At 37.5% G+C, this 19606-nt stretch overlaps 1 long non-coding RNA gene across 2 annotated transcripts in view; it reads right to left on the reverse strand.

Moving 5' to 3' along the window:
* LOC139082034 (uncharacterized) overlaps positions 1–19606 on the reverse strand; it is a 180116-nt gene that overhangs the window by 119618 nt on the left and 40892 nt on the right. Inside the window, exons 3-4 of one of the 2 annotated variants that reach the window (XR_011537692.1) lie at positions 14070–14212; positions 1222–3762 (exon numbers count right to left, since the gene is read on the reverse strand). The exons of the other annotated variant lie outside the window; for it this stretch is intronic. This is a non-coding gene — a long non-coding RNA (uncharacterized lncRNA). Of the gene's footprint in view, positions 1–1221; positions 3763–14069; positions 14213–19606 lie in introns of those variants that run through there. 2 annotated transcript variants of the gene reach the window in all.

The following is a 19606-nucleotide window of genomic DNA, read 5'->3' on the forward strand; positions in this document are numbered from 1 at the left end:
CACAAATTCACAGCCAAATAGCTCTATGGCCTAGTCCGGTAGCATCTAAGCTGATGGCCTTCTTTTATTTCATCCTGTCTCTGTTCCTTTCAGTTCAAACTGACAGTGATTCTGCTGGTATAATCCCCATAATCTATTTATTAAGTGACAGTCCACCCACATTCTTGGTGCTCTCTTCCAGGCACAGTTCCTCAACTTTTGCAGTATAAACGAATTGAATATTTTCCAAATTTTTGCTTAATAATTCCTTCTTCAATTCATTTCTTTCTTCCTGCATTTTACTAAAAGCAATTAGGACGAACCCAAGCATTCCTTCAATACTTTGCTTAGAAATACCAAAAGTTAAACATCTAATTTCATTGCTTACAAATACTACCTCCCACAAGACACCAGAACATGAGCATAATTTAGCCAAGTTCTTTGTCACTTTATAACAGATCACCTTTCCTCTAGTTTCCAATAACATGTTCCTCATTTCTGTCTGAGATCTCACTTGAATCACCTTTAATGCGCATATTTCTGACACACACCTCAAAACTCTTTATCACCCAGTTCCAAAGTCACTTCTACATGTTTAGGTACCTGTTACAGCACCACTCCACTTCTTGGTGCCAAAATCTGCCTTTGTCTGCTCAGGCTGCTATCACAAAATACCACAGGCTGGATGGCTTAAACAACATGATTTTATATCTCTCAGTCGTGGAGGCTTTGAAGTCCAACATCAAGATGCTGGCTGATTCAGCTCCCCAGTGAGGGCTCTCTTTCTGGTTTGTGGAGGCAACCTTGTCGTTGTGTCTTCACACGGCAGTGAGAGAGGGGAAGAAAGCTCTCTGGTGTCTCTTCTTATAAGGGCATGAATCCCATCACAAGGGCCCCACACTCATGACCTTAGCTAAACCTAATTACTTCCCAAAGGCGTTATCTTCAAATACCATCACATTGGGGTTGGGGCTTCCACATAAGAAGTTTAGGGCACGCTATTCAGTACACAGCAATGTCCATCTGGTCATTTTTATTTGTTTTAAAACTTAATTTCACTTCATTAGAAACACATATTTCCTTCAATTTTACACAACAGGGAAGTATAAAATTTTTAGAAAGTCAATAGTGTTCCTTAATCCCTACAACCCCACACCTCCGTGGTAACTAAAGTTAACATACTGGGTTGTTTTTATTCTGTGATTTTTTCTATGTTTTTACAAACACATAAAATAATGTATACACTTATGCAGAATGTTTAATTTTTTAATGAAATCCTATTTTACATATTTTTCGATAACATGCCTACTTTTTGTACACGTAGTTCGATCTCATTCATTCTAATAGATGAATAATAATCCTTAGTGTGGATGTAGCAAAATTGCTCAATATTTCTCCATTTAATAGAATTTCAAATTTTTTTCAATGTATTGCTGCCAAAATCCTTATACACAATAAAAATATTTGTATACATAGTTTACATTACAAGAATATATTGACATATTGATATGCACTACTCTTGTATTTTCATGTACTTAATCTTTTCCCCAGTGATCAAGATACAGCTCTCTCCTGAAGGATATGATTAGGGGATGATAGAATTGTTCAAACAAGAATGCAAGGGAGAGAGCTAATATTCAATTTCTGATATGCAATATAAAATTTTTGAATCTTCATCAAGGAAACAAACTTGAAAGATGTTTAATTCCATTGTATCCCCTCTTTATAGAGACATAGAAAAAGATTAGATTATAGAGTTTTATTACATCCCCAGAATATAAAGAAAGGGACTATGAAATGCAGACATGCAAAATTCAAAGCTCTCCTTTTATGCTTCTTCTTTACTGTAGAGAAAAGAGGGGAGAGAGAGGAAGAATGAGGCCAGATTTCAGAGTTCCCTCTCATCCTGAGGCTGAACTCCCAGGCATGTGGGAAGGCAGGGAGATTTATTCTGTAACATACAGATAGGTATGGGACCATCCAAAACATTGGATCTAATGGCACACTTGACTGGATTTAGTAGAGGGAGCCTGCAAGCTTTGGAAAAAATCCAAGTGTGGCCATTTCACATATGATCCAAGAGATGGCAGAATGGGTGAAATGGAAGCAGTGTTCCTAATTCTCAATGGCCACACAGATCAAGAGACCTGAGAGTGACTAGGTGTATCAATAAAGAAACTCAGAGGTGTGGGAGCTCTGTGAACTCTCAGAAGCCTAGAGTTAGTTTGAGGAAGCCGCTTAAGATGGGAGTCAATGCCTGGACCATCCAAACACCCTTCAGTGAGTGAATGGATAAACAAGCTGTGGTTCACCTTTTAGTCCCTAAAATTCTAACTCTCTTTTCTGAATCACCTGTCCTATAGCTTCACCAAGTTGTTCACTCAATCTATGCTTACCCACTCTGCAGTTGCTGAAACTCACTCTCTCTGCTTCTGTATTTTATTAAAGCCACATTAATAGCAACATTCAATGAATTAGCAAGAATCACTTTCATCCCTCATTCCTGCCAGCACAATATTTTACGTGGTCATGATTGAACTGCTCTGACTGTCACTTCTTCCTACATAATACAACTGATACAGCTGACACTGACATTTTGCCTGCTTTCCCAGCTGTCTGGCAGTGATAACAGAGCAGCCTCAGATCTGAACAGAGAACCACACATCCACTCACTGGTGCTTGCTTCAGGAAAGGAAAAATCACTTTATATCCCAAAGCCCAATAAAATCAAGGTTCTCTTTCTTAATAGAAAAGCTTATTATTTATTGCTACCAACTAGCAAGCATTGCATTCTCAAAGGATATTACTTGATGAGACAATTGACTTTTAGCAGCCATATTTATTACACCAACAAAATTAAGGTACATTTTTGAAAGCATTAATTGCCAGTTACCAAGGCTTAGCCTGTTAAGATAAAATGCCTCTTAAAAATTTATTACCAGATAATCGCAGTGTAACCTGTTCTCAGTACTGTATTCTCAAAGGTGTTCAAGTTTAAAATGGTGATATATTTAATTAGAAACAAATTTTTGATGTTCCCAGAGGTTCGGTCAAAGATACATTATTTGTTTTTCTCAGTTGAAAACTTTGTATTTTCTAATTTCCCACTTTCTTTTTAAATTAGCAGTTATTATTTAAGAAAACATTTGTTTCTTTAAAATAAAATATCAGCATGTTTTAAGGCGTAGCTTATTGAATCAGCATTAAAACATTTAATACATGGAATACTGGAGTGTATTTGTAGGCGCCAATAAATAGCCAGAAATAGACTAAGATATTGGTGTACTGCCACTTGCCAAGATTAGGGGAAAATTTAACCCACAACTCAATAAACGTGGGGGTTTTTTGTTAACCCCTACTTTCTAAATAAGTAATTTCCTTAAAATCAAATTCATATTTAAGAGTGAACAAAGTTTAATTTCTTACAGTTTTCAAAATGCCAGTATTTGTAAAAAGGCAGTATTACAGCCACATAATACATTACATAGAAACATAATAGATGCTGTTTTTAATTTGGCACAGACATCCTCTTCCCAATATTGCTCACTATTTGTTCCTGGTTGCTACTAGAGAAACAATGGGAATCTTTGCTTAAAAATCTTAAAAAGAATTTCTTGTAAAAAAAGGAATCATAGCATCTTAACCACCTTCTCTTTCGGAGTTCGGTATTGTGGAATTTCTTTGAGAGCTTAAGATAGTCCAAAATGGAATCATTATGCAGGAAAGGACTGCGATGGCTCCTCCCTCCACTCCCAAGGAAGCGAAGCATCAGGACGCAGGCACCTGTTATAGACACAGTATGTGAGTGAGGCTGCAGACTCTTCTCCAAGCCCCTAGCGCTGTTGGCATGCTCAGCGTTCCCTAAGGGCTGGACTATGAAAAACAGAGCTGCGATATCTGGGATGTCATGGCTACAGTGCTGTGGATCAACCTTAGCTGAGTCTGAACCTTTATTAGTCATTTTTTTATTGAAGTATAATTGACATACAATATCCTATTATTTTTATGTGTATATTGATATTTATATACATTATGAAATGATCATCATGATGTCTAGTTACCATCGGTCACCATACAAAGTTATGACAATATTATTGACTATATTCCCTATGCTGTACATTATAACCCCATGACATTTATTTTACAACTGGAAGTCTGCACCTCTTAATCTCCTTCGCTTATTTTGCCTGCCCTCCTAACACTCCCCCCCTCTAGTAACCACCAATTTGTTTCCTGTATCCATGAGTCTGTTTCTGTTTTGTTTTGTTTGTCCATTTGTTTTGTTTTTTGGATCCTGGATATAAGTGAAATAATACAATATTTGTCTTTCTCTGCCTGAATTATTTCACTTAGTATAATACCCTCTTGGTCCATCTATGTTGTAGCAAATGGAAATTTCATTCTTTTTTGATGGTTGAGTAATACTCCATTGTATACAGATTTATACCACATCTTCTTTATCCACTCATCTCTCAATGGACACTTAGGTTGCTTCCATATCTTAGCTCTTGTCAATAATGCTGGAATGAACACAGAAGTGCATGTATCTCTTTGAATAAGTGTTTTTGTTTTTTTCAGATAAATACCCAGAAGTGGAATTGCTGGATTATATGTTAGGTCTATTTCCTTTTCTCTACATCCTTGCCAACACTTGCTAGGTTTTTGTCTTTTGATAATAGCCATTCTGATAGGTGTGAGGTGGTATCTCATTGTGGTTTTGATTTGTATTTCCCTGATGATTAGTGATGTTGAGAATCTTTTCATGTGCCTGTTGGCCATCTGTAGGTCTTCTTTGGAAAAATATCCATGCAAGTCATCTGTCCATTTTTTAACAGGATAAATTAAATTGTTTTTTTAATATTAAGTTGCATAAATTCTCTGTATATTTTGCTTATTAACCCTTTATCAGATGTATGATTCGCAAATATCTTTTCCCATTCAATAGGTTGCCTTTTTGTTTGGTTCATAGTTTCCTTCATTGTGCAAAGGTTTTTAGTGTGATGTAATCCCATTTGTTTATTTTTACTTTCGTTGCCCTTGCCTGAGGAGACTGGTCCAAAAAAATCTTGCTAAGACCAATGCCAAAGAACTGACTGCTCATGTTTTCTTCTAGGAGTTTAATGGTTTCAGGTCTTTCATTCAAGTCTTTAATGCATTTTGAATTTAGTTTTGTATATGATCTAAGATAGTGGTTCAGTTTCATTCTTTTGCATGTAGTTGTCCAGTTTTCCAAGCACCATTTATTGAAGAGACTGTCTTTTCCCACTGTATATTCTTGCTTCCTTGGGTCATAGATAATTGATCATATATGCATGGGTTTATTTCTGGGCTCTCTATTCTATAACACTGATCTATGTGTCTGTTTTTGTGCCAGTACCATACTGTTTTGATGACTATAGCTTTGTAATATAGTTTGAAATTAGGGAGTGTGATACCCCAGCTTTGTTCTTTCTCAAGATTGCTCTGGCTATGCTTAGGATTCTTTGTTCTAGTTCTGTGAAAAATGCCATTAGTATTTTGATGGGGATTGCACTGAATCTATAGATTGATTTGAGTAGTACGGACATTTTAACAATATTAATTCTTCCAATCCATGAGTACAACATATCTTTCGATTTATTTGTGTTGTCTTCAATTTATTTCATTAATATCTTATAGTTTTCAGATACAGGTCTTTCATCTCCTTGGTTAAATTTATTTCTAGGTATTTTATTCTTTTTGATGCAATTGTAAATAGGATTATTTTCTTAATTTATTTTTCCGATAGCTCATTATTAGTGTATAGAAACAAAACCAATTTCTGTACATTAATTTTGTATTCCACAACTATTAAATAATTTCATTTATTAGTTCATTTATTAGTTTTTTGGTGGAATCTTCAAAGTTTTTTATATATAATATCATGTCATCTGCAATAGTGACAATTTTACTTTTTCCTTTCCAATTTGGTTGCCTTTTATTTCTTTTTCTTGCCTAATTGTTCTGGCTAAGACTTCCAATACTATGTTGAATAAAAGTGGAGAGAGTGGGTATCCTTGTCTTGTTCCTGACCTTAGAGGAAGAGATTTTAGATTTTCATCATTGAGTACAATGTTGGCTGTGGGTTTGTCATATATAGCCTTTATTATGTTGAGGTAAGTTTCCTCATACCTGCATTGTTGATAATTTTTATCATAAATGGATATTGAATTTTTTCAAATGCTTTTTCTGTATCTATTGAGATGATCATATGATTTTTATCCTTCACGTTTTTAATGCAGTGTTCACATTGATTGAATTGTGAGTCTGAACCTTTTATAGTTGTTTTAAAACTCAATTTTACTTTATTAAAAACTCGTGTTTCCATTCAATTTCACATAATACAGAGGTATACAATTTTCAGGAAGTCAATGGTGTTCCTCAACACCTTCAATCCCACACCTCTCAGGTAACTAAAATTAACAGGTTGAGTGAGAAGAGACCGCTTCTCTTTCTTTCCCTTCCTATCCCTCTCACCCCACCAAAAACCACTGATACCAAGAGAGACTTCATCTCAGCAGGTATCACACACTGACTCCAACTGTGTGATGCTGCTTCTTTGCAACAGCAGTTTTTTGTTGTTGTTGTTGTTTTTTTTTTAAAGATTTTATTTTTTCCTTTTTCTCCCCAAAGCCCCCCAGTACATAGTTGTATATTCTTCGTTATGGGTCCTTCTAGTTGTAGCATGTGGGACGCTGCCTCAGCGTGGTTTGATGAGCATCGCCATGTCCGTGCCCAGGATTCGAACCAACGAAACACTGGGCCGCCTGCAGCAGAACGCACGGACTTAACCACTCGGCCACGGGGCAAGCCCTGCAACAGCAGTTTTACCTGGCAGCAACACAGTTCCGCAGTTCTCCTCTTCAAGTCTTGCGTGAAAGACAAAACTTAAGTTGCATCAATGTTATCTCATTAGTGTATCTTTGACAGTGATGTTGGGGGTGGGCGGAAGGGGTCTCTGCTTATTTTCTACCTGCTAGCAGCAAGACTCATGCTAAAGACTTGACCAGGGATCCTTTTAGAAGCAAATATTCATAAGGTAGCAGGCCTCAGCGCCTATTCCAAGGGATAGGAAGGAGCATTCAGGAGTGAAATATTGGGGTCAGAAAACTGTGGAGAGTTATTACCCCAGGTTGGCTAGCCATGATAGGAAGAGAACATTCTCCCAGAGTGAAGTTACAAGGGTGGAGTCCTTGATAATAATATTAAAATAACCAGGATCTTCTTTTTACCCTAAGTTGGTTCATGGGACATAAGTTAATGATAGTGTCTCTGAACTCTAATTCCATTCCATAAAAAGGTACCAGGAAACTTTATTGACAGACAACTCACTGACAATTAAAAAATGAGACTAATTTTTTAAAAAGTATGCAAGTAAAGTAAAGTGAAAAAGAATATGGATGTGGAATCAGAAAGACCAAGTTTGAATCCCAGTTTTACTGACTATGAGACTTGGGCAAATCACTTAAATGCTCTATAGTTCAGGTTCTTGGTCAATAAAACATAAATGTGAGCGGGTATCTTGAGAAGTTTTTATGATGTTAAAATGAAATATTCAGCTCTTGAAAAATATATTAGTCCCCTTACCTCTTTTTCCAATCATATTGTGCCTTAAAATAATCAGCACACCATTTTTTTTTGCATTGCATAGTGACATGAATCTAGTGTCAATAAGGAAAAGCAAAACAATACTGATGTCATATTTATAATAACACTTAATAGTAGATGTTTCATAATTATATAACACATTTCAACAGCAAAATTGGAGCCAGAAATACCTGGATGCATCTGCCATATTTATCAATGAAAACCTTAATTTCTACCATGGTGGAGATTCAATTACAATCTGAAGCAACAGTTCATAGATTGAACTTCTTCATGCTAAAAGCACCTGGAGCATTGAGTCAAAGAGTTGTAAATCTCATAACATGTCACTAAAATCAAAATCCATGTGAAATCAGGAGCCCATTGGGATAACCACTGCCAGTACTACCAATAGAAGCCAAACTAATTTTCAGGGAGGAAACTAAAATTTGCCCACAGAGTCAGGAATTTTAGACTTCAGCTCAGAATTGGGCTGGCTCAGAGGAAAATTTGCCATATGTTAATGACCCGCACAAAAAATCTGTGCCTTCTTCACTTAGCAAGGGAGAAGGAGCTTAATTAAGCTTAACTCTTGATCCTGTGAATTCTAACAAGTGGTGGGAAACATGGAGAGGTACCAGGACCATCACTCAGCGAGAACCCAACCTGAATCAGGCTCTCCAGTCACACTCCTACATGCACACACATGTTCTCATGCCAACCTGAGATAGGAAATATGTCTGCTATCTGACCTGTTGGCTTTATATGTAGTTGTAAGAGAAAGGATGGTGAGAAAAGAACAAGAAACAGTCTGTCAAATAACTGCTGTATTTTGCTTCTTAAAAGTATTCTTAATAAATAAAAGGAAAAAGGAACCAGAAGTCTGCACTTGCTGCCTTATGTAGTTGGGGTTTTTTCAGTCTGTTTTGGTCCATTGGTTGGTTTTAATTCAATGTCTGAGGTGAAACTGGCATAGCCGACAAACACTAAAGTCAAGAACACAGGGGACTGAAATTGAGACAGTTGTAGGTTGGTGCAGGAGAGGCTCTTAAACTATAAATACATAGATGGATAGATAGAGAGAGAGAGAGAGAGATGATTGATAGATAGAGAGATAGAGAGATATAGATACAGTTCTCCACAAATGTGCTACTTTCTCCACTGCAGAACTTTGATCACACCCCTCATCTCATGTTCAGCTACAGGATCCTGACACATTTGGCACCTAAATTTATATTTACACAGCTTTCAAAAGGTATTTCTTTATTACACTTATTTTATTTATTTATTTTTTTAAAGACTGGTACCTGAGCTAACATCTGTTACCAATCTTTTTTTTATTTCTTCTTATTCTTCTCCCCAAAGTCCCCCAGTACACAGTTGTATATTCTAGTTGGAGGTCCTTCTGGCTCTGCTATGTGGGACACCTTCCCAGCATGGCTTGATGAGCAGTGCCATGTCCACGCCCAGGATCCAAACAGGCGAAACCCTGGGCCGCCGAGGTAGAATGCATGAACTTAACCACTTGGCCACAGGGCCAGCCCCCTATTACATTTATTTTTTAAAGTGAGATATTTAAAACATTAATTGTAAAAAGGTATTGACATAAAATTAAAAGTGGTAATGTCCCTCTGTAATAAAGATACTCGCCTTTTCCATGAATCTTCTATAATTCTCCTTTTTCATCCCTGGCTTATCATTTAGCAATGCAAGCCTTAATAACTGTAACCTGTTTAACGAAATTTTCCACTAAACAATATGTTGTAAAAATCATCTACTTACAGAATATTTAGACACGATTATTCTGTGAAAACTGTTGTGTTATTCTATTCCAGTCTTTAGTTTGCTCACTTTCATACAGCCAGCAACTGGTAAAGTGACCAGGACAGAGTTTTCTTCAATGAAGGAATGAATGGATGGATGGATGAAGGTCCCACAACAGTAACAAAATTATATTTTCTAGGTTTGGACTTGCACTCACGGGATTGTGGGAACTCTCCTCCCAATAGGTTTCCGAAGCCCCCAGGGGCCTCTCACACAGGCGTCCATGTTGCTCTGCCTTCCTTCCTGTTATAATGGAAGAATTGTTGAAGCTCATACCTAAGACCAACCTCCATCCTTAAGCACTGATCCCATCCCCTCTGACCTTGCTCTCCTGTATCAACAAGTTTTCCCTCTTGACTGGATTATTCCTATCAGTGTAACAACATATTGTAATTTCTCTTATCTAAATCAACGTCTAATCAATCAATCAGTCAATCAATCAATCTACTTCCTTTACTGCTACTGCTTCTATCTGTTTGCATAGCAAAATTCTTTGTGTGATCTTTTAACTGGTTGAGGACTACCTGGGCCCATCCCTATTGTCTTCCCCTGCCTTTCCCACCCCTGCTGATGCTACTGCATGGTCTTCTTAACTCTAGGATAGGGAATCTCACCTGTCACTCCTAATGCGTAAAAGGTTCTATCCTTCCTTCTCTCTTCATGCTCAGTGTGTAGCGCTCTGGCAGCTACACAATCTTGAAGCACTTCTGCACCTGAGGTTGGCTCTTTGAGTCCCAAGGTTCCTGGCCAACTGATCTGTTGTAGGTGGGCTGGTCCCCTGCTCTTAACTCAGGGCTCTTTGTCCACTGCCTATCCTTCCTTCTTTTCAATGAGCTCCTCCCGTCCCCACCTTGAAATGAAGAACATCCCCTTTACACTGCACTTTGATCAAAGAGAACTATTATATGCTCTAAATATCAAAAAGAGATTTTGGTGAGGTAAATCTTGTTTTCTTTACATTTTCCTTTTTTCGTGGCTCTGGTAAAAGTTTTCTTTTTTAAGAGAATTGGCAGATCTGAAGTACAATCTGTTTAGTATACACTTTTGTATATAAAATGATTGCTTCCCTATTGCATTGGCTCATCCTTCTTACATCAAGCTAGTGTATTTTGTTTTCCCTAAAGATAAATATCTTCACAAAAGTATCTTTGATGTTCATGGACATAGACCTCATGGCCTCCTCTGCATGTGCTTAAACATATCTAATCTTCAGGCTACTCATGATATGAGCTTTAAGACTATATCCTCATACTCTTAGATGACTTAGCATTGTCAAAGATACTAACACAGCTTATTGAACAAAAAAAGTACAATCACCATTGGTACAAAGTACCTGAAGTTATCTCCATGGCATAACAGTGAAAAGATCTAAAGGAAAAAAATAGAAGAAGAAGGAGCAAAGAGTGCCGGCGAAAGGAACAGAAGACACTGAAATGTTTCTCATCTTCCCTCACTCCAGGATTCGGCACCGTGAAACCCTCTCTGGTCTCTCAGAGCAGGGGATTCAAAAGGACAGTGTTTCTCAATATTTTAAACTCTGGCTTCCTCTTGCTCTATTAAATAAGATCTCTTACAGATTCTGCATATTATATTGAATTCAAAATTAACCAAATATTATAAATAAATATTAATCTAAAAGGAATATAAATATCAAAAGTTATTTTCTTTTCAAGCTAATATGCTGCCCATCATCATGGCCTGAGTCTCCTTGGCAGAGCATGGCCCTGTTCTAAGTTGCTGCACATTCTATTTATGCATAACAATCAGAAAGAGATATTCACAGGGTGAGAGTGGGGAAACTATAGGAGTGGAAGTTTCAGTAGATGAAGCAAGGTAGAGAGAGAGGAGCCAAACAAAATTATTGACCGTAACACCACACAGGTGCAGAGGAATGGATGCTAAAGAACTTTCATGCAGAATTTTTTTCCAGGCTTACTGAGAGGGCAATGTGATGCTACGTGGTGATGGTGATGTGGTTGTGGTACCATCCTGGCAACACTGTGATGACAGCACAAGCCTTGGACAATGCTCTCCCTGTTTCTCACGGAATTCCTCAGGTACACTAGGTGTACGAAGCCTGCTGTCTCATAACTCACAAACCACTACCAATACGTCAGGGCTTTACCCCAGACAGGCCCTCTTCATCTGCTCACCTTGCCTCATCTCACCTTTCCTGGGTCAAAATCTGTCCTCTGAGAAAGTTGTTTGTTTTTAGAAATAGAGTCTAAAAAGTGAGACATTTTAGATAATGTGTAGAAGTAGAAGCAGAGTAGCTATCATTCAAAATAAACACTAAGTGATCAATTGGACAAGACATACACACAGTGACAAATGAATTCAGAAGGCATTACATTGATGGAGATATTAGACCAATAAATTCTGTAGAGTGAATCATCATATCACATAAAGTGAATATATTCCTTGATGTAGCAGGATAAGAAATTGTAATATTGCACTGACATTAGATTGAATCTTGGCTATGCAATTATTGTATCCTCAGACATAGTATTTTACCTTTCTGCACCAGCATTTTTCATCTTAAACTCAATTAATACCTATCTTGTATAGCTGTTGGATGTTTAAATGAGGTTATATATTTGAAAGTATCAGACAGGACTCAAACTATGATTACTGTTGTTACTGCTGTTGTTAATTTTCACTTTTCCAGATTTACGTCCCGTTTCCATACAGTAGAACCTGAAAAACACTGAAGGGAATTTCAAAAGTAACCATATTCTGACAGTTAAACAACTCTGTGAATAAACTAAAAATCACTGAATTGTTCACTTTAAATAGGTGAATTGTATAATTTGTGCATTTTATCTCAATAAAGCTGTTTAACACACATATATATATATATGCATACTCTTCTATATTTATAAATTACTCACTCAAATGCAGACACTGAGAGATCCAGAAGCAGTTTCAGTGCCCCCTTAGTATGTGAATGAGGAGCAGAATTTCAGGAACCAGAAAATGAATCTGGGTCATGAGGACAAGCTGCAGGGTTGAAGGGAATTCATCCTCCATGTAAACTGAAGCAGTTGCTATCCAGGGTAAGTCACAAAAACTATCTGTTCTCCCAGGCAGTTGTGCAGGCCCTCTGCTCTGCAAAGGGGGGATAATGATGCTACCGCTGAGAATTCATTTGCGCTATTGATGTGAGAGGCTCCGTGTAGATGAAAAGCATCATTATGTTATTACATGTGGCCCACGGGCCTCATCACCGATTTGTACAGTGTCAAAAGCAGTTCTCCCCCATCCTACTGCTGAAGGAAAACTGAAAAAGCAATATGTTGTTGTTGTTATTATTACTGTTAATCCATTTGGAGCTTGTCACATTGCATCCTCAGGTCTAGTTACACATTTGACTAAGCATGTGATTGATGTTATGATACTGCATTGTCCTTGTATTTTGAGATTATCTCATAAGAGAAAAAACTAAATAGGCAGTCAGTATTTTGGTCTTGTTTTATATCAGGACTTTTTGAGGGAATGCAAGCCATGCTATTTTTTTATTTATTATTTTACAATCATAGGCTGTCACCCTCACTTGCTAATAATACCTGCCAATTGTGCATCACAGAATGTATGTCAGGTATTGTAATTATGACTTACTCCTCCACGTTCATGTCCCACTCTTCTCTAATTCACGTATCCCAAGCCTGTCCCTCTTCCTTTAACCCAGCCTGGCCCATTCCCCCAACCTGAAGCTGACAAGAACGCATATCCTACCACCTCTCATTTTGTAATCAATCTTGTCCCAGGTTCAAGCTTCCCTTACGCTCCTGACTTTTATTTCCAGTTGTTGTTTTTGGTGATGGTGAAGTTTTTCCTTTCTCCTGTTCTTTAGACTTGTCAGCTGATCGTGGTTTTCCCAGTTTGATCTACAGTGTTCTCTAAAATATCTTTCCTCTGACATTTTCCACTCCTGGCTGCTGCAAGTAATGTTACTCATATAAATTCAGGTATTAAAACATAATAAACCCTAGGACTATTTCCCATGGCCAGCAGCCTTCACCAAATGCAATGAGAGGAAGAAGGCAGAATCCAAACAAACCTTTTTCATTTGCCAAAAGCCCTTTTCCTGCTAATTCTGCATATGCAAGTCCAACACACTAATCTGAGCCAGATTTATTTGACTACTGCCAGCAGGATCCTAACACAACACTGGCCATCCAAGCGACTGCCCTGCATAAAACCTACTCCACAGCCTTCAGGTTCAAACCCGAATTCAAACCCTTTAACATGACATACAGGTCGTTTTACCTTTCCAGCAGCACTCTGCGTTCCTTGGCCTCCAACCCCTATACTCGATTTGAATACTACATATTCTTTCATAACTCTGTGCCTTTGCATGGGACTCTGATGTAGACAAAGACTGAACACTACTGAGCATTAATTAAAGGCTCTTGTTTGGGACACCGTGTTTAGTACTGGGCATAAGAAGAACACTAGGACCAAAATTCTATTACCAAGAAGCTCACAGTCCAGGGGAGGAAGATAAGTGCATCCAAAAATAATTAAATTGTAAAAAGGAGTTGATGCCTGACCATAATCTTGGGAGATGAGTAGAAATTTGTTAGGCATATAAGAAAGTAAGTTGTATTTGTGGCAAAGAAAATAGCACATGAAAATCCAAATTCAGTTGGCACCTTCCTTACCTTATTTGTCTTGAGTTCTCTGAAGAATTCAACTTGACTTCATTCTTGAAACTGTGTCTACTTTTAATTATAGGTATAAAGAGAAGTAATGGCTTAGGAGGCAGAGTAGAGTGAGCAATGTTGAGCCATAATGAAGGGCACCTCTAAAAAGATGTTCCAAAGAAAAAAGACAGATTAGGAAACGGCCAAAAGGATTGAAAGGAAAGAAGATACTTTCTCTCTTCATCTAGCCAGCAGTGTACAAATGAAATATATAGTTCAAGTCACAATTTCTTCAATTGAGGTATACTATACTGAGAATCTCCTTTTGGTTAGAATAACTATATTTAGCCCACTTGTAACTTCTCTAACCAGGGATAATGATCTTTATATTTTGAGTAATCAAATCAAAATTTTAGAGGGACATTTTTCTAGAACCTTTTTATTTTAAGAAAACATAAATAAAGTGCTATTGTATTTGATCAGGATTACTCAACTCTAAGAGCAAATCTGATTCAAGTTTTTTGATCCCTAATTCACTGATTATTCTATCTTATTAACCTGCATGCACAGGCCAAAGCTGACATTCCTGCCCTGCCAGTTGACATATTTGGTATACAAGTTTATTGTCCATCTACCTACATAAAACTCCAAGTCTCTTTAATCATTTATTTCCTAATATAAAATTATTCACTCAATTAAGTAGTTCATACTTGATTCATATTCAGCTATCATTTGATTAGTACCATTTCTCTTGTTCATAAAAGAAATAAAGTTCAATCTATGAACTACTATATACAAATTCAAGACAAAATCAGCCAATTCTTATTTTGGTTCAAGAATCCTCTGGTACTGTCAGCCAAGTATCATCCCTTATCCAATCTCTATTTCAAAAACAATTGCAAAAAGCTTATAGCCCCACTTCTGGCCACATTTGAAGGGTCCTGGGAATGGCACCCGATTAAAGTTGAGCAATGAAGTCTTTCATCAAGGTTTTACTAATAGAAATGAGGAAAGGGACTCAGTGAGGCTGGAAGCTGTGAGGTTTCATGCTCAAGAATTCTTGATGTAGCACTCCCCACCATGTGGATGAAGCTGAGCTGTAGGGTGACAAAGTAGACGGAATATACACGGAGAAGCACAGTTGTCAGTGGAGTGAGAGTCCCGGCTCACCCTTCACCTAGTTTCACGGGCCTGCAAGGCTTAATTGTGTCACTACACTTCCCAGTGGCAGGAGCCAACAATTTCTCATTTTTTAATTTGGTTTCCTCTATTTTCAACTACAAGAGTTGTAGCTAATAACCTTTCAAACAAAAGGATAATTGTCTTCGTCACAGAAACCCGAAAGTTGGCATATAAGTTTTAGAAGCTGTTTTTTCTATATGTATTTATATATTTGTATGTGTGATATATATAATATATATTATATATAATATATAATATTATTCAATTATTATATATAAAATATTATATATATAAAATATGTAATTATATATTATATATATTATCTTCTTTACTTAAAAGCTAGTGATTGAAGATGTTAATCACATCTCTGAAATTAGTGTTTGATTAAACAACCATGTACTATAGCCCAGCCAAGTTGACACATAAGACTAAGCATCATACTGTCTTTATTCTACAAATATCTAAATAATTGGATGATAATTTCTAAGTATGTTATAAGCCATCTTTCTTCTCTAATTTGGGGAAACAAAATATGTCCATAAAGTGAATACTCCAGAACTTTAAATTTAGCCTAGCCTTAGGATTTTGAAACTAGTAATAAAGCACTCAGATAATATTCTTGCAATGTGTAACATCAGCAGAAAACTCTAAAGTGAATTACAGCCCTGTAGGCACAATAGGACCATCAATTACTATTCTGGACATAAATATCAAGTATTAACTCAGTAACAGGTAAAAGTTTTTGTGTAAATTTGTGCACATAATGTTTTGCTATTGAGCACTATGCATAAAAGCTTGAATAATGTGCTAGGTCAGTATCTGCCAAAAAAGGTTTTAGAGAATAGGTATTTACTAACTTAACCCATCTGTCGTTCCTAGGCCACATTGGAAAACACAGGTGCTTTAGCATAACATCTGATAACATCACATGGGAGAAGTCATGCATGCTTTTCTCTCTAATACGTAGCTGTTCATCGTGCATTCAGGATTTCCTCTCTTTAAAAATGCTGCTTGTGGCCCCAGCCTGGTGGCACAGCAGTTAAGTTCATGCATTCCTCTTCGGCAGCCTGAGTGCACAGGTTTGGATCCTTGGCACAGACCTACACACCATTTATCAAGCCACGCTGAGGCAGGGGTCCCACATATAGAGTAAGATCGGCATAGATGTTAGTTCGGGGCCCATCTTTCTCAGCAAAAAGAGGAGGATTGGTGGCAGATGTTAGCTCAGGGCTAATTTTCCTCAAAAAAAAAAAACAAAAAACAATGCTGTTTGTGTGGTACTGGTCAAATGCTGATGTATTTTTCTTTATATACCATTTTATTTGATCCATGAAGTAGATGGTTCAGTTGATTGATTTGGATCAATAATTTAGCATAATAATCTTCAAATAGTGCAGCAAGACAAGGAAAAATGTTACCCTAGAAGTCAGAAGATGGAGGTGCTTGTTTAAGCATGGGGCAGAATATTTCATCTTAAAATAGGTGAAGAAGATTTGAAAGAAGAAAAATTGGGTTTGAGTTTGTGCTTTAACTCTTACTAGCTGTGCAATCTACAGAAAATTTAAAACTTTATTTTTTCCACTGTAAAATTGGGATAGCTGTAGCAACCTTACATAGTTGCTATAAATATGAAATATGAAGGGCACTTAGCACAATGCCTGGCACAGACAAGTGTTCAGTAAATGTGAACTGATTTCATTATCCACTCTGGGTTTTAGTTTTTCTCATCTCTATAATTTAGAGAATTGAGCTAAATAACTCCCTAGATGCCCTCCTTTCCCAAATTTGTGTGTTCTAATTATTAATGATAAATCCATTTGTACTTGGAATAGTCACTTCCTCAAAGTTTTCCACTTGCCCTGTCCTCTTTTCAGAGAAGGCTTGGGATCAAGACCTAGCTATAACACTTCCCTTGTTTCTGGCATTTTCATTAGAATACAGTGCTATGGGAGATATTTAGTATTTTATTTATAATAGCAGACAGCTATCTTAATTGAATTAGTCTCTGGTCACATGCAAAAGGTGGCTTTGTAGTTAATTGCTTTGGAGGATGAATGTGTCTGGATCCAGCTATTCCTGATTTTAACCAATGACTTATGCTCTCAAAATCTTTGTGTTTTTCGACTAATCACCAGTGGCTCTTTATAGATAGTAATACAGAAGCCAAAGCTAAGCATTTAGTCTTACAAACCAAAGGTGAATGAGCCTGGCTCTTTGAAAATGACAGACGTGTATAGCAGCTACCAGGATGACTCTCTGGTCATGGTTACAAGAAATGGGGAAAGCTGAACTAAGAAAATCATTGTAATGTGACCCCAAATAATTTTCTAAATGTAATTCTGCATTTAGATCCAATCTGACACAAAAAAAAATGAAGTCACAAAATATAACTCTTGAAGAGCTCTTTCAGTCATCAAGTCCAACCTCCCCCAGCCCATCTTCTGAAATCCAGATGTCTGGCGAGATCTTGTTCTGGAAATGTTAGAATGATAGGATGGAATTACATTTCTTACCCTGTGAAAGACTAACACTTTCCAAGGTTCTCTCACCACAACTACAGCCTATGTTCTCCTGGTCACTCCCCGGCTTCCTGTTTGTGCATACGTTGTCCCGAAGATGCACAATGTCAAAACAGTCATAAAATTTCGTCACTGTCCCCAGTTTCCAAACTCTCCAAAAAACCTACACAAACAAAATATGTATGTGGAAGTAGAAGTGAGGGGACACCGACATTTTAAAATGGTGACTTGTGATTTGAAAGAATATTTGTGATAATTTAGTGGGAAGGGGCTATGTCAGGGAGTTTGCCCCTCCACTGACCTTGACATTGATGGCAAAGAAGTTTCAGGGGGAGGAGTTTTGTATCTATCACATGCCAGCTTTTTCTCATGTCTGTGCTTCTGAGTTATTGCACAGCTTGTGCTATCTATTAGCCCTTTCAAGTATAAGGAAGAGGTAATCTACCAATTCTGAAATATTCTAGGCCACGCTTTTCCAGAGTTTATTTCTCAGTAGATGTTATATATATTTAAACAGGCCATTTTATGGGCATTACCTTTGAAAAACATATTATGAAAGTTTTGTTTTTCCCAATAACTTTTCAGAACCTAAAGTATGCTAACTTTCATTGTGAATGTCTAAAACACAAGCAAACAATGTTTCCAAAGTCTATTTGGCCACTGTCATGGGTTGAATTATGTCCCCAAAAAAGATTTATTGAAGTCTAAACCCCTGGTCCCCGTGAATCTGATCTTATTGGAAATAGTCTTGTAGATACTCCAAAAATTCAAATGCTAAAACCCTAACCCTCAATATGACTGTATTTGAAGTGAGGAAGTAATTCAAGTTTAACAAAGTTCTAAGGGCCAAGCCCTAATCCAATAAGATAAGAGCCTTTATAAGAGATGCCAGAGAGCTCTTTCTCTCTCTCTCTTGCTTTCTCTTTCTCTGTGCCTCTGTCTCTCTTTCTCTCTCTCTTTGTCTCCGTCTCTCTCTCTCTACACCATATGAGGGCACAGTGAGAAGTAGGCCATGTTCAAGCCAGGAAGAGCACTCTCACCAGAAACAGAATCAGTCAGAGCCTTGATCTTGGACTTCCCAGCCTCCAGAACTGTGAGAAAATTAAGTTCTGTTGTCTAGGCCTCCCAGTCTATAGTATTTTGTTATAGCAGCTCCAGCAGATGTAATCAAGATTAAACAAGGTCATACTGGATTAAGGTGGGCCCGAATACAACGACTGGTGTCCTTATAAGAGGATGAAAGTTTGGACATAGACACAAACAGAGGGAAGACAACCACGGAAAGACAGACACATACAGAGGGAAGACAACCATGGGAAGACAGAGGTAGATGTAGAGATTAGAGTATGCTGACACAAACCAAAAAATGCCAAAGATTGCTGACAACCACCAGAAGCTAAAATAGGCAGGAGAATTCTTTCCTAGAGTCTTCGGAGAGAGCAAGGCTCTGCTGGTACCTTGATTTCAGACTTGTAGTATCCAGAACTGTGAGAGAATAAATTTCTATTGTTTTAATCTATCCAATTTTGTGGTACTTTGTTACAGCAGCCCTAGAAAACTAATATAGCCATGGAAATACTTTGCTCTGTGGAGAATCTAGAGAATTAACATTTCATGGGAAAGTGTTGGGAACCATTGTCTTTGAGATTGACCTTCTGTGGTCCTTCCAGTCTAGCTCAAGACATCCATCATGTCCTGTCAGATGACACCAGCCCACGCATACTCTCCCTCCTGTGAACTCTTATTGTCCCACATCACTGGGCATTCACTCACTGCCTTGTGATATTCTTGAATTATGTTATTTAAGTAGCCTTATCTCTCTACTGCGATGCAAGCTTGTATTGTGTAATGTGG

The sequence above is a fragment of the Equus przewalskii genome, chromosome 1 (genome assembly GCF_037783145.1).
Source record: "Equus przewalskii isolate Varuska chromosome 1, EquPr2, whole genome shotgun sequence".
NCBI lineage: Eukaryota > Metazoa > Chordata > Mammalia > Perissodactyla > Equidae > Equus > Equus przewalskii.